Below are 22,421 nucleotides of genomic sequence, written 5' to 3'. Positions count from 1 at the left end.
CAGTAACGAGCCTGTAAAAGTGAAATCGTGGCAGCCACACTAGCATGTGCAGACGCCACCCCCTCATGTGCTGCAGAAATTAATCGAGGTCTCTCAATTTTATTGGGTAGTTCACGTATACCAATGCCTGGAATATTAACAACAGTATTCAGCGCATTACTCAAGCAGTAACTATATTTAGAAGAAAATCCTTTAGGAAATGGCGTGCCATCAGCCGTAGCCTGTATGGCAGCCGAAATCTCTGTGTCTGGTTTGGAACTCGAACGAGTCACTGCGGCCACAGTGGCGACAGCCACTGCCGACTTTGCGGCTTCATCAGCCAAAGTATTCCCAGCAACATGTATTCCAACGCGCTGGTGTCCAAGTGTATGCACAACATGGACCTTAGGAAGCGTTTCTTTCAGATCCGCAACCTTGCCCCACAACAATTTATGTTTAATGGTGTTGTCTTTAGAATCTCTGAACCCATTCAACTTCAAATAGTGCAGATATTCATTGAAAGACTGAACACAGTAGTAGGAGTCACAGACCAGCAAGGTCAAAGTCGCCGGATCCGCGTGTTCCAACGCTAACAATAGAGCTTTGAGCTCAGCCAGCTGTGCCGTGCAATCTCCCAAGGTTTTAGTATAAGTATGTCGGGGGCAGAACACTTCCCCCTCCATAGTGCCGCTCACTACCGCACATGCAGCAGAATACTGTTGTTTAATCCCAATCGCTGGTTGCGCAGAGCCATCGGTATACATGACCACCTGATATTGGTCAATAGGCAATGTGCCAGCAAGGACTGGGTACTCCATTTCATATTGAAGAAATTCTTGAGTCTGCAGTTTAGGGTCAAATATGTAATCTACATCAGTGGCTGTCAAAGACGTAGCCCATTGTATCCATCGCGGGTGTAAAGTTTTCGAATAAGGAACACTCGCTTTTGTAACAGCCTCTAAGGCCGGAATCGGGGAAACGACAATGATGCGTTGGCCCTGGGCAAGCGGTCTTTCTTTAATCACAGCCATCTGTACTGCAGTGAGTATTTTCTCAGTCTGTGCAAATCGTTGTTCTGCAGCAGAATACAAGTGGGACTTGTATGCAATCAGGACTGTCTCACCCTCATTAAAGGTGACATACGTAAACCCAACAGCCCCAGGTATCACCCTGATGACTAAATGTGTCTTATTGTCCCGTGTGTGTAAGTGTCTAACTGCTAAGAGATCAGTCTGTAACTCTCGCAGTATGTGTGTATGATCAATCATCCAAAATCTACTCGAAAAATTCGGGCGAATCAATTCGTATAAGGGTTTTATACGCGTAGCATAATCAGGAATGTAAGTTCTGCCAAAATTCTGAAACCCCAACAATGACTGGAGCTTCCGAACCGTATTAGGAGGCTGCAATAAAGCACATTTCTCCAAAAAATGTGGCGCTAAGCTCTTGCCCTCACTCGACAACTCATATCCCAGGAAAATGACGCTGAGGAAGGCAATCTTTGATTTCTTAAAATTAAACTTATAGCCAATATCAACAAACCCCACAACAATGCGCGATACACGCCTTAGATGTTGCAGAATCTCATTGTCTGTCAGATATATGTCATCAACATATGATAACGCTTCAGGGTCCAACTTGTGTAGCATTTCAGTCACACGAGCCGAAAACAGTCCTGGGCTATTCTTATACCCCTGAGGCAAACGACAAAACTTTTTCTGAGAGCCAAATGCACTGAAACTGGTATAGTCCCGACTTTCGGGCGCTATATTTTGGCAGAAAAATCCATTCGAGATATCTAACGTTGTTTTTATTTTTTACGTACTATATTATTCATAAGCGCTGCGCTATGTGAATTCTGTATTGCATATGTGCGTGTATGACTATTCAAATGTCTGTAATCCGCCACTATCCTATATGAATGGTCCGGTTTAGCAACCGGAAACAAGGGATTGTTCATCGGCGAGACACAGGGCTCAATTACCCCCTGGTACTCCAATTGTGTAAGAATTTTCCTAACCGATGCCCTTGCCTCAAATTTGATAGGATACTGCGGCTGTGGCTGAGGTTCGCCCTTTATTGGAATTACATGATAAGGTGATTGTCTATCCCACCCCACGTTATTTCTATATAGGGCGGGAGCCTGTGCTAGAGCCCATGTTTTACTATAGGACTTCGCTAGTTCTCTCGGAACAAGTGGTGAGAAGGAAGGAGTAATAACCTCCTCCCCAACCGGACAGTCGCGACAAAAGTCAGGTGGCCAATCCTGTTCGGCCAGCAGAACATCATATGATTTTACCACATGGTCCCAAAAGATGGCGTGTACAATGCGGTCAATGTCCCCTTCTAATCGCAGAGTCACTTGATATACTCTATCAGGATCAGAGACTCGCACATCCGCCGTTTCGACTTGTATGAAGTCATCAGTTGCTTTCACCTCCAGATGCTCTAGAAGACTCCGGCAAACTATTGTGACCTCTGCCACGCTGTCTAACAGTGCTAACGCCCATGTCTTGTTCGTCAAGAGAACTCTCTTCTTGAGCGGCATGTCTAACTGAGACTGCTGCCACTTTCTTCTTTTTAAATTGCTGTTTTTGTTGCAGCGGTTTCTCTTCTTGTTTAACAGAAACCTCCGCCGAGCGTTGTGAATCCTGTCTTGGTTTCACGTACTCCGTCCTCCGCTCTGCCCGCCCACCTCTCTCACTTCTCTTCTCTGAGGAGTCCTGAAAGGAACGAGATTGGCGCGTATCAGTATATTGATATCTATCAGGCGTCTTCAAATTATCCCTATTCCTGAGATTATACCTATTCTGCGGGGTCTCCGGCTGCGGAGAATGTCCCCCATCTTTTTTAGGTGTTTGCTGTTTCTTTTCCCAGCGCTTTTTTGTACCCTCAGGTTGCTGTTGTTTAGCATTATCTTTATTATTTTTACCCTGCAATTGGGGTTTTTGCGGTCTAGACCCTAGGCTATCGCGACCAATACTGGAATAGGTCTCTGCTATTATCCTCGGAAGTTCCCGCTCCTGATCAATCTGCAGAACATCCCGAAGACGCATTCGCACAGCTAGTGCTACTGCCTCTCCCTTGAGATTACTCAAAATAATAGAAGAAACCGTGGCAAAATTGCCCATTAACTGCATGCCCAAATCTAAGGCAGGGGCAGCCCCATATTCATCTTGAATTTGTTTAAGCACTTCCGGTAAGTTAGCTAATGTCGGCATACCGTGTGCTGTAGTGTAGAGCGCGGCAAACAACGTGCCCCAGGTATTACAAAGGTCCACCGGAGGAACCATCCCATACGGCAAACACATCGTCAATATTCTATGTTTATCCTGAGGTCCCGTATGGGGAAATACTGCTTCCAGCGTATTAATTTTCTGCGCCAGCCAAAATGGAGTCTCCTCACGTTTAGCCGGTACCTTACCCATAACTGAGTGGCTGGATTGATACCCGGAACCACTGCTTGTGGGTGAGCCGGAGCAGCACGCGCTGCATTAGTATTTAATGCCTGCATTACAAACGGAACCAGTCTTCTGTATGTAGTTGCTAAGTCTATATATAAACGACGCACGTCAGCCATTGCCAAATTTGCAACCGCAGGATATGGTGTGTAAGTAGCCAATAAAGGCCAGGTCGGACCATCATTACTCAGTGGACCTAACCTCACTTGTGCTACTGTGTGTGGGAGGGCGCCATCAAGCCAATTATGGTGTTCTTGATAAGATAAAGGTAACTTTAAGTATGCGTAAGCCCTGAATTGTCCAGGGGCATTCGCAACAGTGTATTCGTAAAAAGTATTTGTTCCCCCATCAACTGCTGGAAGTACGACCCAAGAATAAAAAAGTTCTGTCCTATAGGCTTCATGGGCGTCCACCACAAAAGTGACCGGTCCCCCCTGGACCGTCAGTCCATGTGCTATCAGATGTCCTGTGAGCGGGTGACGCATATTGATCGCTATATTCACTACATTAGGATTCGCCATTTGTTAAAAAAAATTGCTCTAGGTCAGAGAAGGCACACCAATATCTGGGTTTTTCCTTTCAAAGTTCAAGCTTGAACAACCAACCACTAAAGCAATAGGATGTATCTATCCCGTGGTGGCGGAAACCCTCAGCCCCACGGACGTCTCCGCGTACGGAACCGAGGAGTCAAAATATATATAAAGACCGAGAAAGTCAGTCGGACCTAAATATTAGAGCCAGACCAAACGTTGGCGGCGCCATGTCGCGTGGGCTCTCATTATCCTAAATGAGACTACTGGATTTCTAGGCAGCAGGATCGATAACGGTGTGGGGGACTGAGTCTGACCCACGTGTAAAGAACTCTGTCACCCTAAATCCGGTTTTTGCTCCAGCTAACTAGCAGTGTCCCATTTCTCCCACGGGGAAGAAATGATTGGGCAGCCGAGCGCATGACATCTTTGGGACTTCTTAGGGAAGTCGTGGTCACTCAGATCCAAACCAACTCTCTCATTTACAATATGATCTCATATACAAATGACAAAGACAGTATAAGTTTTATATAATGTTTTAATAAAACGACTGTATTTTAGATAACAAGGCGTGAGCCGCAATAACCAGAACAATACAACATAGTAGGATTGAAATAGTCACCAGGAGAGTAAAACATAAGAACAAAGCTATCATAGTGCCTAACAGTTTCTACACTCCCTCTGCTTGTTCTATTTAGAGCACAGCATGTTAAGCTTCTAGCTTGCCTTTCCGAATCACTGACATCAGCCCTCATACCTGAGCAAAGGCCTGTGATCTGGTTCAGCATCTGCAACGAGGCAGTCAGCGTCTAGTTGTGGTTCCCTGGTCGGAATCTCCCTCTTGCGTGTATTGGGACAAGGAAGTGATTTTATAACGAACATGTCATCGTGATCACAAAATGTCCCTACGCAGGAATGCCAAATCTAAACTCCTAACACGTCTATCGGCAATGTACCAGACTGTATCCTTGACTGAAGCACAGAGTGAATATGTTATGGAGAACTCCAGTGCTGAAGTAGGCAAAACAGTGTGATATGAATAAAAACAACACCGTAGAACTGGCTATTTGAAAAATAACAGTACGAAGCCTAATAAAAAGCATTTAGAGCAAAGTGCACAGAGGCTCTAAGCTGTCAGCAAATGAATAAAATACATTCAGGGCAAAGTGCACAAAGGCCTAAAGCCTGAAGCTAATGCGCAAAGGATACGTAAAACTAACCACACTACACCTCAAGCCCCGATGGAGCAGCAACAGATGATGCTTACTCAACAGGTTACGGGTCAGAGACAAGACAGTGGTAACACAGTGTACCAATTCCCATTACACAGTGAGAATGAAATAAATGGTGAATGGATGAGTGATAGTTCAGATGAGGAGCCATGTGTGCTTGCAGCCTCCTTTGAAGTAGATCAAAGAGGACCCTAGGTGAGAGGAAAGGTGATGGGTAACAAGGTCTCATTTTTGGTGGACACAGGAGCTACGCACTCTACAGTGAGAAGTGCAGAAGTTCAGAATTTGCCTCTTTCAGGAAGAACGGTTCAGGTTGTGAGGGTAGCAAATAAGCATTTGATGAATCCTATCACAGATCCAGTGCAAGTTGAGATTGGCAACTTCCTAGGACTGCATAAGTTTATAGTCTGTGATTCAAGTCCAGTATCCATACTGGGAAGGGACTTATTGTGTAAAATAAAGTGCTCAATTACTTGTTCAAATGATGGAATTGAGATTTAGACCAATAGTGATAATGAAGAAGACCCAGCTCCAGAACTTGAGTGTGAAACTCCCAATGAAGAGTGCCCATTGATTGAGTTGTTCCTGATGTTTACAGTGAAAGTGCTTCATTCTGATTTGCAGAGAACAGTTCAGGAAAACGTATGGCATCTGACAGGTAAAGAAGTGGGTTTGATCAAGGGAGTGGGACCAATTAAGGTTACTTTGAAGCCAAATGCAGTGTTTCCGCAGCTTCCACAGTACAATGTGCCCCAAGATGTCTTGATGAAAGTGGCACAGATAATTGGAGATTTTGTGAAGCATGGAGTCCTGAAAGAAGTGCCGAGCAGCCCATGTAATTCACCGATAATGGGTTTGAAGAAGCCGTGTGGGAAGGTGCAAATTGTTCAGGATTTGAGAAAAATAAATGACATGGTGGTCAAGTGTTGTCCCTAATGCCCAATCCAGCAGTAATAATGTTCCAGATTCCATGTGATGCAGAATGGTTCACAGTGGTAGATTTTTCACAAGCATTCTTTTATGTGCCTCTTCATGAGTATAGTCAGTTTCTCTTTAGTTTCAAATACCTAAACAGAGTCTACAGCTGGTGTAGACTTCCTCAAGGGTACACGGAGTCACCATCCTTGTTTAATCAGATTTTGAAAAAGAACTTGGAGTCATTGGAACTGCCGTTTTCATCGACTTTGGTACAGTACATTGATGATTTGTTGATTGCATCCAAAACAAGGGACGAGTGTAAGTACAACTCGATTGCCCTGTTGAATCATTGGGGAAAATTTGGTCATAAAGTGTCACCACTGAAATTGCAGTACTGCCAGAAGGTAGTGAAGTATTTGGGTCACCAGATTGAGAAAGGGTCGAAGAAAATATCAAGATAGAGGATTACAATGATATTGCAGGTAAGTCCTCTGACTTCACAGAGAGATGGCAGTATGTTTCTGGGAATGGTAGGTTATTTTCATCAGTGGATTCTGAATTTTGCTGAGATTTCAAGGCCATTGCAGAAGCTGACACATAAGGATATTACCGATCCCATAGCATTAGACCAGGAACAAATGAAAGCGTTCACTGAACCTTTCATTGTCTGTCTTGACTCAGGTCCATGGAGGTGCTCATTGGCCAGTAGCATATTTTTCAGCTACCTTGGACCCAGTTGCAGCAGCCTTACTAAGTTGTTTGCACGCAGTTGCCGCAGTTGGTCAGAGTCTTTCAGAGTGTGAAGGAGTAGTGATGGGATATCCCCTGACTGTAATGGTCCCTCACTCGATTGAGATTTTACTGACAAGGATGAAAACACAATACTTGACTGGTACCAGACTGACAAGGTATGAGATGAGCATTTTAGGTGCTCCTAATGTGACACTGAAAAGATTTACACTGCTGAACCCGGCAACTTTACTTCCAAGTAATACTGCTGAAATTGAAAGGGAGGAAGACATTGAGCACGGTTGTCTTGAGGTTACTGAGTTGTGCACAAAACCGAGACCTGACATTAGAGATACACGATTGGAAGAGAATGACCAAATTGTATTCGTTGATGGTTCTTGTCTCAGAGATGGTACAGGGACATTGAGAGCAGGATATGCAGTGTGCACAATTACAGGTACTTTAGAAGCTTCCACAAGTAGCACAATTGGTAGCTCTTACTAAGGCGTGCCATGTATCTACTAGATTGAGAGTCACTATCTATACAGATAGCCAATACGGATTTGGAATCGTTCATGATTTTGGTCCATTGTGGTCGCAGAGAGGTTTCCTGACCTCTACTGGTTCACCAGTGAGAAATGGTGAAGGAATAAAAAAGTTGCTGAATGCAATACAATTGTATGAAGAAATTGCTGTGGTGAAATGCAGTGCACATCTAAAATCACAGGACTACGTGTCACTGGGGAATGGATATGCGGATCTAGTCGCATGGTTTTGCACATTAAACTGCATATCGTTCAAGGACAAGTGGAAATTGATGTCTGAAGAAGACACTACATGTACGAGTTTTGCATTAAGGGTGATCAACACATTAGAAGAATTGAAAACTTTGCAATGTAATGTCATCAAAGAAGAGAAACGTTCATGGCTCAAAATGAAATGTGTTCAGAGGCAGGATGAGCTATGGGTATTCGAAGAGTGTCAAATGGTTTTGCCAAATAGTTTGCTGTCATAAATGGCAAGGTACTATCATGGTAGGGCACACATTGGGGGGGATGCCATGGTTCATCTGTTAAAAATTGATTGGTTTAACCCCACATTTAGACAGGCAGCTGAAGCAGTATGTCATTGCTGTGTTATTTGTCAGCAATTAAATGTGGGGAAGGGGACTGTGGTGAACTTGAGCCACATTGGAAGAGCAGGAGGTCCATTCAGCAGAATGCAATTGGATTTCATTGAGATTCCTGCGTGTGGAGGGCTGAAGTATGTATTGGTGATTGTGTGCATTTTAAGTCACTGGATTGAAGCGTACCCTACAAGAAGGAATGATAGCCTCACAGTAGCGAAACTCTTGCTTAGAGAATTGATACCACGTTTCAGAGTTCTGATCACTTTAGAATCAGATAGAGGAACGTACTTCAATAACTAGGTGATTAAACTTTTGTGTGCAGCATTGAACATGTAGCAGACGTTGCATTGTAGTTATCACCCTTAAGTCTCAGGACTAGTGGAGCAGATGGATGGTACTTTAAAATCAAGAATTGCCAAAATGTGTGCAGCTACGAATTTGAAATGGTCAGATGCATTACCTTTGGTGTTGATGTCAATGAGAAATATAATGAGTAATACACCTAACAGGAAGACAGGACTGTCGCCCCACGAGATCCTTATGGGCAGAGCAATGAGGTTGCCAGCAATTCCAGCCAATGCACTTGTCAATATTACAGATGATATGGTGTTGGACTACTGCAAGGGTCTGGCTGATGTGGTTCGCTCTTTCTCTCAGCAGGTGGAGGCCACCACACTGCCACCACACTGCCACCAATTCCCGATCAAGGACACAACCTGAGAGCTGGCGACTGGGTTGTTGTCCGAAAACATGTTCGCAAGACGTGTTTGGAGCCATGTTGGAGAGGGCCGTATCAGGTGATTTTGACAACTACGACAGCTGTGAAGTGTGAAGGAATTCTGAACTGGATTAACTCAAGTCACATGAAGAAAGTGGCATGTCCACTGGATCATGAAGAAGCATTGTTGAGAGCACCAACAACTGTGAAGCAAGTTGCAGCACCAGAGAAGGAGCAAAGAGAACCTAAAGCTGAACCAGAGCTTGTGGAAGATGGTTCTATCACTGCTGTAAGAGACAAAAGTAAAGAGTTACAGGAGGGTGCTGGAGAATCTAGCTCAACTGACGCAGCAGGAGAGCCTAGCACAGCAGGGGTTCTCCCAGAATCAGACGATTCTGAGAAACATACAGAGCAAGAGCTAGACCCAGAACGGGAGGGAGTCGAGCTAGATCAAAGTCAAAGTGATTTGACTCCTCCTGAGCCTGTTGCAGGTCCATCAAGAGAAAACACCACAGAGAAAGAAAAGGAAACTAGTCCAATCCTGAAGAAAATATTGACAGAAGGTTCAAGGAAAGGAGACAATTGGCCTGGATCGCAAGTAGAGAAACGGAAAGAAGCGGTTGTTGATCAAACAATAGAGGAAGAAGTAGATACCACGAGAAAAGAAGAATTGAGTAAAGGAGAGTTGAGTGGTAATCAAAAGTTGAAGAGAAATAGAATAGCAAGTCGAAGATATGCAGGTCCTGAATGGGTGTATGCAACTAAAAACGAATGGCAGCACAAGTTTGTGTCTTTTTGTTTTGATAGGGAAGTTCTGAGTCAATATTTAGATGTGACCTGAAGATGATCAAGGAGCCGAACTGTTAAAACAAATCTGAGAAATACTGTGAGAAAAAAAGACTGTTGAAAGTAACCGGGAAAGACATTGATAACCTGATATGATGTTGAAAACCGGATGTGACAAGCTGCTAATCGATTTTGACAAGTAGAAGGGTTCCTGGATGTGAAACTGAACTGCTGAATGAAGTATTGTCTACTTTTGATTTTTGCTGCACTTTTCTGAGTTACTTCTGCTTTCTGATTCTTTACAGATCATGGCTGATTTTAATAAGCAGGCTAGAGATGCTAGGCGCTGTAAATATATGAGCATTGGTTTGGCAATTATGTGTGGGATTTTGTTTACAGTGTTGATTGTGGGTATGTCTGTTCTTGATGAAAAAGGAGCCAACCATACTTCGGCTTCTGAGACTACTACACTAACGGCCTTGGAGAAGTTTAAGTTAGATGAGAAATATTTGCATGATTATATTGAAGGAGAACTTTCTTCTAATGTTTTCTATTTCTTGTTGAGTGAGTATGTTGAGAGGATGAATGCAAGAGATTGTCTTGTGTGTATGCAAATTCCTTCATCAGTCGAGGAAGGAGTTACTTACCATAGTCTTCCACTAAACTACGGGATAAGTTGTAGTCTGCTACTAACAAGGTTTTATGACCAGGAGTGTATTGAATATTTTTATTCCAATCACGACATAGGGGGTCATTCTAACCCTGGCGGTCGACGACCGCCAGGGCTAAAATGACGGGAGCACCGCCAACAGGCTGGCGGTGCTCCCATGGGCATTCTGACCGCGGCAGTACAGCCGCGGTCAGAAACGGGAAACCGGCGGTGTCCCGCCGGTTTCCCGCTGCCCTAGGGAATCCTCCACGGCGGTGCTGCAAGCAGCGCCGCCATGGGGATTCCGACCCCCTTACCGCCATCCTGTTCCTGGCGGTTTTCACCGCCAGGAACAGGATGGCGGGAACGGGTGTCGTGGGGCCCCCTAACAGGGCCCCACTAAGATTTTCAGTGTCTGCATAGCAGACACTGAAAATCGCGACGGGTGCAACTACACCCATCTCACCCTTCCCACTCCGCCGGCTCCATTCGGAGCCGGCATCCTCGTGGGAAGGGGTTTCCCGCTGGGTGGGCGGGCGGCCTTCTGGCAGTCGCCCACCCGCCCAGCGGGAAACTCAGAATAACCGCGGCGGTCTTTTGACCGCGCAGCGGTATTCTGACGGTTCCCGCTTGGCGGGCGGCTCCTGCCGCCCGCCATGCTCAGAATGACCCCCATAGTGTTTTCATTTGTTCCAATTATTATGTATCTGAGATCATGACATAGAATTGGTTAGAATATTCATTGAACCTACACTATCGTTTGGAACGGCTTGTGCACATAAGAGCAAATTAACATGTTTGCTTACACCTTTAGAGAAGAGCTTCTTAGGTCATACTGATGATAGGAGAAAGGCATTAAAGGAAAAATTAGAAAAAGGATTAGAGAAAAGGACTTACAAAATTGATTATGCTTACACTGGAATTAAATCACAAGGAAAATTAGCTTTAGATGTATTACACATAGGGAAGCTTTGTAAATATAGGCCAAAGTCGCACACTGACACTTTATTTGTGGGTACGAGTGAATGTAGTCATGTGTTCTTGTTTCAGAGTAAATGGACTTCTATGTTGAATAGTCAGGACCCTGTGATTCTGGGAACTTAAATTTGTGGACTGAATGCTTATTACCGTCGTCCAAGGGGATGGTATGGGACATGTTATTTGGGGATCGTATTCCCAAAGATTTACCAGATAGAGGATTTGAAAAAGTTTCTGAAATTGACTGAATTACATCATAAGAGACAGAGGAGGGAGTCCTCTTCTGTGGTAGTGGGAGATATATTTGGTGCAGGGATTCCTTCGCTGGGAGTCATCCTGAATTTGATCAAGATTCAAAAGTTGTCTACTATTGTGGATAACATGCTGATACATTTTACAGGTGCAATACTCCTGATAGATACTGAATTGGCTGCAGCTAGAGCTATGACTCTTCAAAATCATCTTGCTTTAGACATCCTTCTAGCGAAGAACAGTGGAGTCTGTAAAATGATTAACTCTAGACATTGTTGTTCGCATATACCTAACAATAGTAAAGAGATAAGAGACTGAGGGCTACATGTACAAAGCAGTTTGCACATCGCAAACAGCGAATTGGGCCGTTTGCGATATGCAAAATGGATTTTGACATGTTCCAACCCATTTTTGTGATTCGGTAAACTATTTACTGAATCGCAAAAAGGGAAGCGAGTCGCAATTAGGAAGGGGTGTTCCCTTCCTAACTGCGACTTGCAGTCCCATGTATGATTATTTTGTGACCACAAATGCAGTCGCAAAACAATCGCAGTTAGCACCAGTGTCACACTGGTGCTAACCCATTCACAAAGGGACACCTTCCCCTTTGTGAATGTCAGTAAAAACATTTTTTTAGAGCAGGTAGTGGTCCTACGGGCCACTGCCTGCTCTGAAAAAATGAAATGAAAAAGTTGAAATGCATCTCGTATTCCTTTAAGGTAAACAGCTGCATTTAAAAAAAAAAAAAACTGCTTTATTTAAAAGCAGTCACAATGATGGTCTGCTGTCTACAGCAGGCCACCATCCCTGTGAGGGCCGCCATTCCCAAGGGGGTTGCAAATATTCATGAGGTGGGCATTTGCGAACCCCTTGCGAATTGCAGATAGTGGCATTGGCACTATGGGCTACATGTACGAAGCAGTTTGCACATCACAAACAGTGAATCAGGCCTTTTGCGATGTGCAAAATGCACTTTGTCATGTTCCAACCCATTTTTGCGATTCGGTAAACTATTTACCGAATCGCAAAAAGGGATTGTGAGTCGCAATTAGGAAGGGGTGTTCCCTTCCTAATTGCAACTTGCAGTCCCATGTATGATTGTTTTGTGACCACGAATGAAGTCGCAAAACAATCATGGTTAGCACCAGGGTCACACTGGTGCTAACCCATTCGCAAACGGGAAGGGGTCCCCATGGGACACCTTCCCCTTCGTGAATGGCAGTAAAAACATTTTTTAGAGCAGGTAGTGGTCCTACGGCCCGCTGCCTACTCTGAAAAAATGAAACAAAAACGTTTCATTTTTCGTTTTTGAAATGCATCTCGTTTTCCTTTAAGGAAAACGGGCTGCATTTAAAAAAAAAAAAACTGCTTTATTTAAAAGCAGTCACAGACATGGTGGTCTGCTGTCTCCAGCAGGCCACCCTCCCTGTGAGGGTGGCCATTCCCAAGGGGGTCACAAATTTCGACCTACCTCATGAATATTCATGAGGAAAGCATTTACGACCCCCTTGCGAATCACAAATAGTGTCATTGACACTATGCAACATAAGGTTTTGCGAGTCGCAAATTGCGAGTCGCACTGACTCGCAATTTGCGAGTCGCAAAGCCAAACTTTGGTACATGTAGCTCTATGCAACATAAGGTTTTGTGACTCGCAAATTGCGAGACGCTGTGACTCACAATTTGCAAGTCACAAAACCAATCTTTGGGACATGTAGCCCTTAGGGCTACATGTATGTAGCTTTTTGCACATCTCAAACAGCGAATCGGGCCGTTTGCGATGTGCAAAATGCACTTTGGCATTTTCCAATCCACTTTTGTGATTCGGTAAACTATTTACCGAATCACAAAAAGGTACTGCGAGTCGCAACTAGGAAGGGGTGTTCCCTTCTGAATTGCGACTCGCAATCCCATGTATGATTGTTTTGTGTCCACGAATGCGTCGCAAAGCAATCGCAGTTAGCACCAGTGTCATACTGGTGCTAACCCATTCGCAAACGGGAAGGGGTCCCAATGGGACCCCTTCTCCTTTGTGAATGGCAGTAAAAACATTTTTTTAGAGCAGGTAGTGGTCTGCCTGCTCTGAAAAAATAAAACAAAAACATTTAATTTTTTGTTTTTGAAATGCATTTCGATTTCCTTTAAAAAAAACGGGCTGCATTAAAAAAAAAAAAAACTGCTTTATTTAAAAGCATGGTGGTCTGCTGTCTCCAGCAATCCACCATCCCTGTGAGGGCGGCCATTCCCAAGGGGGTCGCAAATTGCGACCTACCTCATGAATATTCATGAGGTAGGGCATTTGCGACCCCCTTGCGAATCGCAAATAGTGTCATTGACACTGTACAACATAAGGTTTTGTACATGTAGCCCTTACTTACTAATCTGACTAACCCAAGTAGTGATTTGAAGGAGTTAAAAGAACCAGGTGTTTGGGAAAAGGTTGGTAAAGGGTTTGTTTCAGTGGGAAATTGGCTTAGTAAAATTTGGAATGAGGTTGCTACTAAAAAGTATGCAGGGAATATTAATTGTGATAGCTTGTTTATTAGGAATATGGGGATTATGTAAATTGTGCCAAAGGATTAAATTGAAAAGGTCTAAAAATAATCAGAGGAGGAAAGAACGAAACAGGGAAAATTCAAGAAGAAGACAACATGTTGAGGAAATTGAGGAAAATTTTGTAGGTGGTAAAAGTAGTGAGATGACATATTTAGTCATCAGAGGAGGGATTGTTAACGCAAATGTCTTAATTAGAAATTATTAATGAATGTTTATGTGTTTTGAATAATGAATTTGGTAGAAAATGAATAACATAGAAAAATAATGTGCACGTTTGAAATTGTGACCTCGGAGAAAGGCCACCAGTATTTATGAAATGTACTAAATGAGTTCTTCAATAAATGTAGGCCTTAACTTAGCGAGTGTCTTGGCCTAGTCTTGCCAGGCCTCATGCAGAAACTGTATTTTTTAGCGTTCAATGGAAAATGCTGACAAAATGAACTAACCGTGAACTGCTCATTGTTTTAATAAAATGCTTTACTGGAGCTTTCTATGAGAACCGACGGACAGGAGATGATGTCTCTAGAATTGTAGCGAAAAATGTGTAATATGTGCTAGATGTACTTTCCCAGGACTCGAACAATGAAGACACTGACTGGAGAAGAAGATGCAACATTTCTGATTCCTGACGAGCCGGATGATGAGAACATCGTAAGGCGAACCAGTAAACGATATGGGAACGGTGAAATATTAGAAATCATAAATTCGATTTATGGACTCTATTGGTTAGGGTAATAACGTATGATTAATTGACCAATTGGAAATTGGGGGATAGTCTGGGTGACTTTTATATAACAATGTGACAGAGGGAAGAGTCAGATGTTAGGGGAGAGAGACTGCGAGACCGCAAAGGTGTTTCGAGATTCTGTCATTGGGCTCATACACTCTGACTGAGAGCCTGATGTGATGCTGATTGATTGATAACCTGAGGATGAAGACTGACTCTGTTGCTGACCCATACCATGGATAGGTAGATATGACAATGTGACTGAATTGTATTTTTGTGCCTTTCCTTTCTAGGTACCAACTGCCCTGTCTGACTAGTATTCTTAGCTAGATGTTTTTCCTAAATTTTTGTTTCTAAATTGTTTTGCATGAAGTCCCACATACTGATGCGAATCTGGTTTAGATGGGGGTTTCCTTGCATGACGATTGACAGATTACAAAGATAAATGGTTGACGGACTATTATGCTGAATTCCATGACTAGAAATTAACTATTGCCTTTGATTCTTTTATTGACTTGTGCTAATGCTTTAGCATGCACTCTGACGCAAGCTTTAATTAGATTATGTTTTTGGCATCGTCTAACTATTTAATGCTGTTTTATTTGAATTGAATTGAGTTTGAATTTATTTCATGACTTAGGCAGTCATTATGAACATGGCGGGAAAGACCGCCGACCACCGTGTCGGCAGTGCACAGAATCCCACCATTGGCGGTGAATGGAAACCCGCCATATAATGAACGAAAAACCCAACCCCGCCAAAAATTCCCAGACACCACTCCCCGCCATGACTCTGTCGGCTGGAATCCTGGCCCACCCCAGCCCTCCACCGCCAAGCACACCCACATCCAGCCCTCCAAATAATGATGCACAAATCACCTCAGCGGACAGTGGAGGGGGGGGCGACCATTGGCAGCTGCGATCGCCACGGGCGGCCAGTGGACTCAATAGCAAAAAGTGCACACATTGGACAGGCGTATCACCCACACACCTGACACACATCCAGAACCTGATAAAACACCCCCCAGACACACCACAGAATCCCTTGCAATGAAAGCAGGACAAGAAGACGGAGAGCACCAGAGCCTAGTTAGTGAACGCCAGCATACAGGACACGCGCATCTACCCACAGAAGAGTACCCTTACCTCGTCCCGTCCTGACACTATCCGCCACACTCACCATGTCCCCCCCAAAAATCCACGCTTCACCGAAAGGGAGTTAAGGATCATGGTGGACGAGATCCTGAAAGTGGAGCTACATATTTTTGGCTCTGAGGTGCAGCACACACCCATCGCCCGGAAATTGGAGCTGTGGCAGACCATTGTCAACAGGGTGTATGCAGTGGCACACCATCCATGTACCAGGGACGACATCCGGATGAGATGGAATGACCTGCGGGGGAAGGTCCGTGGCATGGCATCCAGGCACCACATCGCAGTACAGAAGACTGGGGGAGGACCGCCACCAACACCACCCGACTACACCGACTGGGAGGAAAAGGTACTCGCCATCCTGCACCCAGAGGGACTCACAGGACTCACTGTAGGAATGGACTCGGTATGTCATCTACAATTACCCCCTATACACCACAGCTGCAAGGCATGCACCACCCCACCCACACCCACCTGGACCTACACCCCACCCAGCCATTACCCACCACATCCACCCCCCTGCATGACCTCAAACCCACTAACAGGACCACATCACTCCCGCTGTGCACAGCCACCCACCCCTGCACGTACCCACAATGGAAAAATACCCCCCACCACAATGCAACCCCACACTGGCACTAAATGCAATGACAACCTCACAAAGGCACCCTGGAAGGCCACTGAAAGTAACACCAGCACAAAATAGCCCAGTCCTGTACACCTCAAACATGCATATTGTTGGAAATGGCCCTTCTGCAGGGTTATCCCCAGATTTTTTGCCTTCCGCCTTCTCTTTTTCTGACCTCATTTTTGCTGTTTTTTAGGCTCTGCGCACTTTACCACTGCTAACCAGTACTAAAGTGCATATGCTCTCTCCCTTTAAACATGGTAACATTGGATCATACCCCATTGGATTATTTAATTTACCTATAAGTCCCTAATAGAGTGCACTATAGGTGCCTAGGGCCTGTAGATTAAATGCTACTAGTGGGCCTGCAGCACTGGTTGTGCCACCCACTTAAGTAGCCCCTTCACCTTGTCTCAGGCCTGCCATTGCAAGGCCTGTGTGTGAAGTTTCACTGCCACTTTGACTTGGTATTTAAAAGTACTTGCCAAGCCTAAAACTCCCCTTTTTCTACATATAAGTCACCCTTAATGTGTGCCCTAGGTAACCCCTAGAGCAGGGTGTTGTGTGGGTAAAAGGCAGGACATGCACCTGTGTAGTTTACATGTCCTGGTAGTGTAAATCCCCTAAATTCGTTTCTACACTACTGTGAGGCCTGCTCCCTTCATAGGCTAACATTGGGGCTGCCCTCATACATTATTGAAGTGGTAGCTGCTGATCTGAAAGGAGTAGGAAGATCATATTTAGTATGGCCAGAATGGTAATACAAAATCCTGCTGACTGGTGAAGTTGGATTTGATATTACTATTCTAGAAATGCCAATTTTAGAAAGTGAGCATTTCTTTGCACTTAAATCCTTCTGTGCCTTACAATCCACGTCTGGCTGGGTTTTGTTGACAGCTCCTTGTGCGTTCACTCAGACACACCCCAAACACAGGGTACTCAGCCTCACTTGCATACATCTGCATTTTGAATGGGTCTTCCTGGGCTGGGAGGGTGGAGGGCCTGCTCTCACACAAAGGACTGCCACACCCCCTACTGGGACCCTGGCAGACAGGATTGAACTGAAAGGGGACCTGGTGCACTTCTTAGCCACTCTTTGAAGTCTCCCCCACTTCAAAGGCACATTTGGGTATAAAACAGGGCCTCTGCCCTACCACCTCAGACACTTGCTGGAGAAGAAACCTGAACCAGAACATGCATCCTGCCAAGAAGAACTGCCTGGCTGCTCAAAGGACTCACCTGACTGCTTTCTACAAAGGACTGCTGCCTTGCTGTTGGCCTGCTGCCTTGCTGAACTCTTGTCTGGCTGCAAAAGTGCTCTCCAAGGGCTTGGATAGAGCTTGCCTCCTGTTCCCTGAAGTCTCAGGACCAAAAAGACTTCTCTTTCTCCGCGTTGAAAAATTCACCGCACGCCGCTCCGGAAAGACGCCGCTCAACGCGACGGCTGCGGTGCGACCGGAACTTCGACGCACGGCCCCGCCTGGACAATGCCGCCCGACTTCCAGAGAGGAAATCGGCGCGACGCCTGCCGTGAGGAAGAAAATTCCATGCACAGCCCACTGGAACGACGCGCAGCCGGATAACAAGCCTAGGATTCCACGCACAGACCCTGGGACATCTGGTAATCCCGCGACCCACAGAAGGAGACGGTCCGCGTGCCGGAAAACGACACAGGTCTTCCCAGAGTGAAAAATAACGACGCAAGTCCGTGTGTGAAGGGGCAAAACCGACGCACACACCATTTTTCTTCCCGCAGGACGACGCACGTCTCCCCGTGTGGAAAATAACGACTCAAGTCCGTGTGTGAAGGGACGAAACCGACGCACACACCATTTTTCCACGCATCTCCTCCTCTGCGGCCCTCTGCGGAGATTTTCCACTCCAAACCAAGTACTTTGTGCTTGAAAGAGACTTTTGTTTACTTTTTAAAGACTTAAGACACTTTATATCACTTTTCAGTGATATCTCTACAATCTCAAATTGCATCTTTTATCGTTTTGACCTGCAAATACCCAGATAAATATTATATATAATTTTCTAAACACTGCGTGGTGTATTTTTATAGTGCTATATTGTGTTATTGTATGATTTATTGCACAAATGCTTTACACATTGCCTTCTAAGTTAAGCCTGACTGCTCAGTGCCAAACTACCAGAAGGTGGGCACAGGATAATTTGGATTGTGTGTGAATTACCTTGACTAGAGTGAGGGTTCTTGCTTGGACAGGGGGTAACCTGACTGCCAACCAAAATCCCCTTTTCTAACACACATGAAACAGACATGTCTATGTCCCCCAACAGGCACCACCACCCATGCAACCCTAACGGACGGGACAAGGAGTGCCACTTCCCTCCAGGGAGACAGAGGCACCTCACAAGACACTGGCGAAGGATCCCTGGACACTGATGAGCAGGCAGGACCCTCAAACAGTCCTGGATTCTCACCGTGCAGCAGCCCCACCCAGGACACCACTGATACCCCTACCACCCAGTCAAGACCAGAAGGCCAGGGCAGGTGTACCCACACCAGTGTACCCAGGGCACAGACTGGTAGAACACAGCTACAGAGGCCACAGGCTCCCACTCCCAACATACAGGAAGGCGAGGGCCCCAGTATAAGTGGCACTGCCAGACCTGTGCAGGGGACACAGGCACAGGGGGCTAGGGCAAGTTCAAGGGCCTCAGTGGGCCAGGGGGGAGGCCACAGGATGGATGCAGCAGCCCAGGACGTTATTTCAGAGGTATTGGGGGCCTACCAACATACCCAAGACAGGTTGGCACAGATTGTGCCCACCCTGGAGCAAAGACAGAGGATTCAGCAGGCACAACACCAACAGGCCATGGAGCAGTGGAAAGAGCACAATGCCACAATGGCCACCATAGCTGGAGCACTGCTGTAGTTGGTCAAAAACCAGTCTGACACGCACACCGGACAAGAGGCCCCCACAACAGCCCTGGACAACAGCATCAGATGACCCAAGCAGCAGAAACATCCCAGGAAATACCCTACCAGGAAACCCAAGGGCCAACCATGTCACCCCAAGAAGCTCCACAGCAGGCCCCCAAACGTACTCTTAGGCCAAGATATGGCACTGGAAACCCAGCTAAGAACAAGGCCCCCTCCAACAATTGACTCTGCTACTAATGCAAAGCAACCATCCCACCTATTCCCCAGCAACACTTAGCTGAGGACAAATTGAAGTACTGTTGGACAAAATGGACCCATCAATACCATCCAACAAGGCTGCCACCAAGTTGGTTTTGAGGACCTCCAACCCTTACGACTTCCATCACTGTATATAGCACAATTCACTCACTTCTACCAATAAAACACATTTCACACCTGTAACACTGTACCCTGTCTTAAATTGTGAACAAAGTGGAGTATGGATGCAACTGGCAGAGAACAACTTTACTGTCAATTTTGTGCATGATGGTAGTCCTGTGTGCCCAAATGGTGGCAAGGAAGGAATGCATATATTTTCAGTCAGTACCATGCAGAAGTGGGCCATGTATCGCCTATCATGACCAACCCCCCTATATGACAGAGCACACTGACAGTATTAGTCACTAACCCCAATGACAGGCTTAAGTCCCACACAGTTGTTGGAAGTAGAGTTGTATCAGTTGGTTCCTGGAATTTACATCTTCCCCTTCCTCATCCTCACCATCACTCGCCTCACCTCTCTGAGGTAGCTGATCAGGACCTATAGCACCCTCCACCTCCAAGAGGGGGATAGAATGTCTCACTGCCACGTTGTGCAGCATGCAACAGGCCACCACTATTCTACACACCTTATTAGGCCCATAGGCCAAGGAACCCCCAGAGATATGTAGACACCGGAATCTAGCCTTCAGGAGACCTATAGTCCTTTCTATTACCCTCCTAGTATGTCCATGGACCTCATAGTAATTCCTCTCTGCATCCGTCCTGGGATTCCTTACTGGTGTCAGGAGCCAACGCAAGTTTGGATAGCCAGAATCACCTAGAAAATGGTCCAATACAGAGTCGTCATTGTTATGTCCCTTAGTCAGACAGGCTGTTTTTCTGCAATGTGTCAGTTAGTGACAGGCAAACTTACCTATGATATACCCTCTGTCCTCTTGTAGTTGTTCAATCTTCTGTGGCACACTACTGTTCCTCAACACAAAGGAATCATGGACTGAACCTGGAAACATGACATTCACATGGGACATGTACTGGCCTGCAGTACATACCAACTGGATGTTCATGGAGTGAAAGTTCTTCCTGTTTCTGTACACCTGTTCCCTCACTCTTGGGGGGATGATAGCTATGTGTGTGCCATCGATGGCACCTATGACATGGGGAATGCTGGCAAAGGCATAGAAGTCAGACTTGATGGCAGGGAGGTCAGTACTTTGGGGAAACTTCACATAGGATTGCAGATGTTGTACAAATGCATTCAGAAATCTTGTCAGTACCTGGCTGAACATTGGCTGTGAGAAACCAGCACCCATGCCCACTGTCACCTGAAATGAGCCCGTGGCCAGGAAATGGAGTGCGGAGAGCACCTGCACCTCAGTTGGAATGGCATGCTGATTTCGATTCCCCAGAGTTAGTGCAGGATCCAGTAATGCACAAAGGTCCTAAATAGTTGCACATGTGAGTCTGTAATTGATTATGATCTGATGCTCCACCATGGTCCCCATATCTATAAGTGGTCTGTACACCGATGGTGCCCTTCCTCGCCAAAAGGGTCGATACCTACGAGGGGTTACAAAAAGGAGTGATGGAGACACATACATAGGCACATTTGTCATCATATGTGCACGGCATTGTTGATTGCGGTGTCTCTGCAATAACTGGTACCTGACAGATACACATGCACATCACAAGGAGGGAACAGAGTATTTCATGTGTGCTACAATAGTGAATGGACAGAGGCCTAGGTGCATCATGTGGCTAGTAGGGCCTGCATTGTGAGTAGTAATTAATTGTAGATGCGTAGGTAAAGGCAAAATGTCTGCCCACTGTAAATCTGCCCTTTCGTTGTGGAAGTGACCTCATACCGCTAGCGGTTGACGTCACAGCGTAAGGTTGTGTTTACCGCTGTTCGCACCCTCATTGGTTAACATGGGTGACAATGGGGAATCCTGGCATATCATGATCGCAGCCGGCTGGGACGGTGCACACCGCTGCGGAACGTGCGCACGTTCATCATCGTTTGTTCACTGGACAGCCTGATCTCGTGCGGACAGGTACTCCACTCTGTGTACTGCTGTGGACTGCCTCTGGCTATGGACGTACCACGTGTTGCAGGGGAAAGGGTCCTGGCCTTCACCCAGGAAGAACTGGAGAAGCTAGTGGACGGGGTCCTGCCCCTGTATGCGATACTGTACAGACGGCCAGAGGTACAGGTGAGTCTGGGTTTGGAGGGCACTGTGTGTGTGTAATGGATGGTGTTGATTGCACATATGTGTGCACCTCTGAGCCTGCATGGGCCATGGTGCATGGCATGCTGCGTGCGACTGTCCTGTATGTCTGGAAGTACTGTCCATCCCATAGTGGACGATTAGCCAGCTGTTCCTATCGTGCAAGTGCCTGACCTCTGTGATCGGTTTCTGTGCCACCCTTCTAGGTCAGCGCCCACCAGAAGAAGGCACATTGGCATGCGGACCAAGGAGGTGCGGACCCTGGGGGTCTACAACCGGCGGATCACCCACTTTCGAAAGAGGTGGGAGGACCTGCGGCACTGGGCACGAAAGATCAGTAAAGCCCAGCTGGGGAAGTCCTCCAAACGTGGAAGGGGTGACCATCGGGCACTGACCCCCCTCATGCGACGGATCCTGGCGGTGGCATACCCAGACCTGGATGGGCGCTTGAAGGTTGCACAGCAGTCACAAGGAGGTGAGTACTCATTGACCATACTTCAGTCTGGAAGGATGTCTGGGTGTGCAATAGGGCTCATGCTGCTTAGAGGCAGAGAATTTGACTGGTGTCCATCTACTCTATGTTCCCCAAAAGGTGTAGGGGTGT

The sequence above is a fragment of the Pleurodeles waltl genome, chromosome 4_2 (genome assembly GCF_031143425.1).
Source record: "Pleurodeles waltl isolate 20211129_DDA chromosome 4_2, aPleWal1.hap1.20221129, whole genome shotgun sequence".
Taxonomy (NCBI): Eukaryota; Metazoa; Chordata; class Amphibia; order Caudata; family Salamandridae; genus Pleurodeles; species Pleurodeles waltl.
This window is presented reverse-complemented; position numbering follows the sequence as displayed.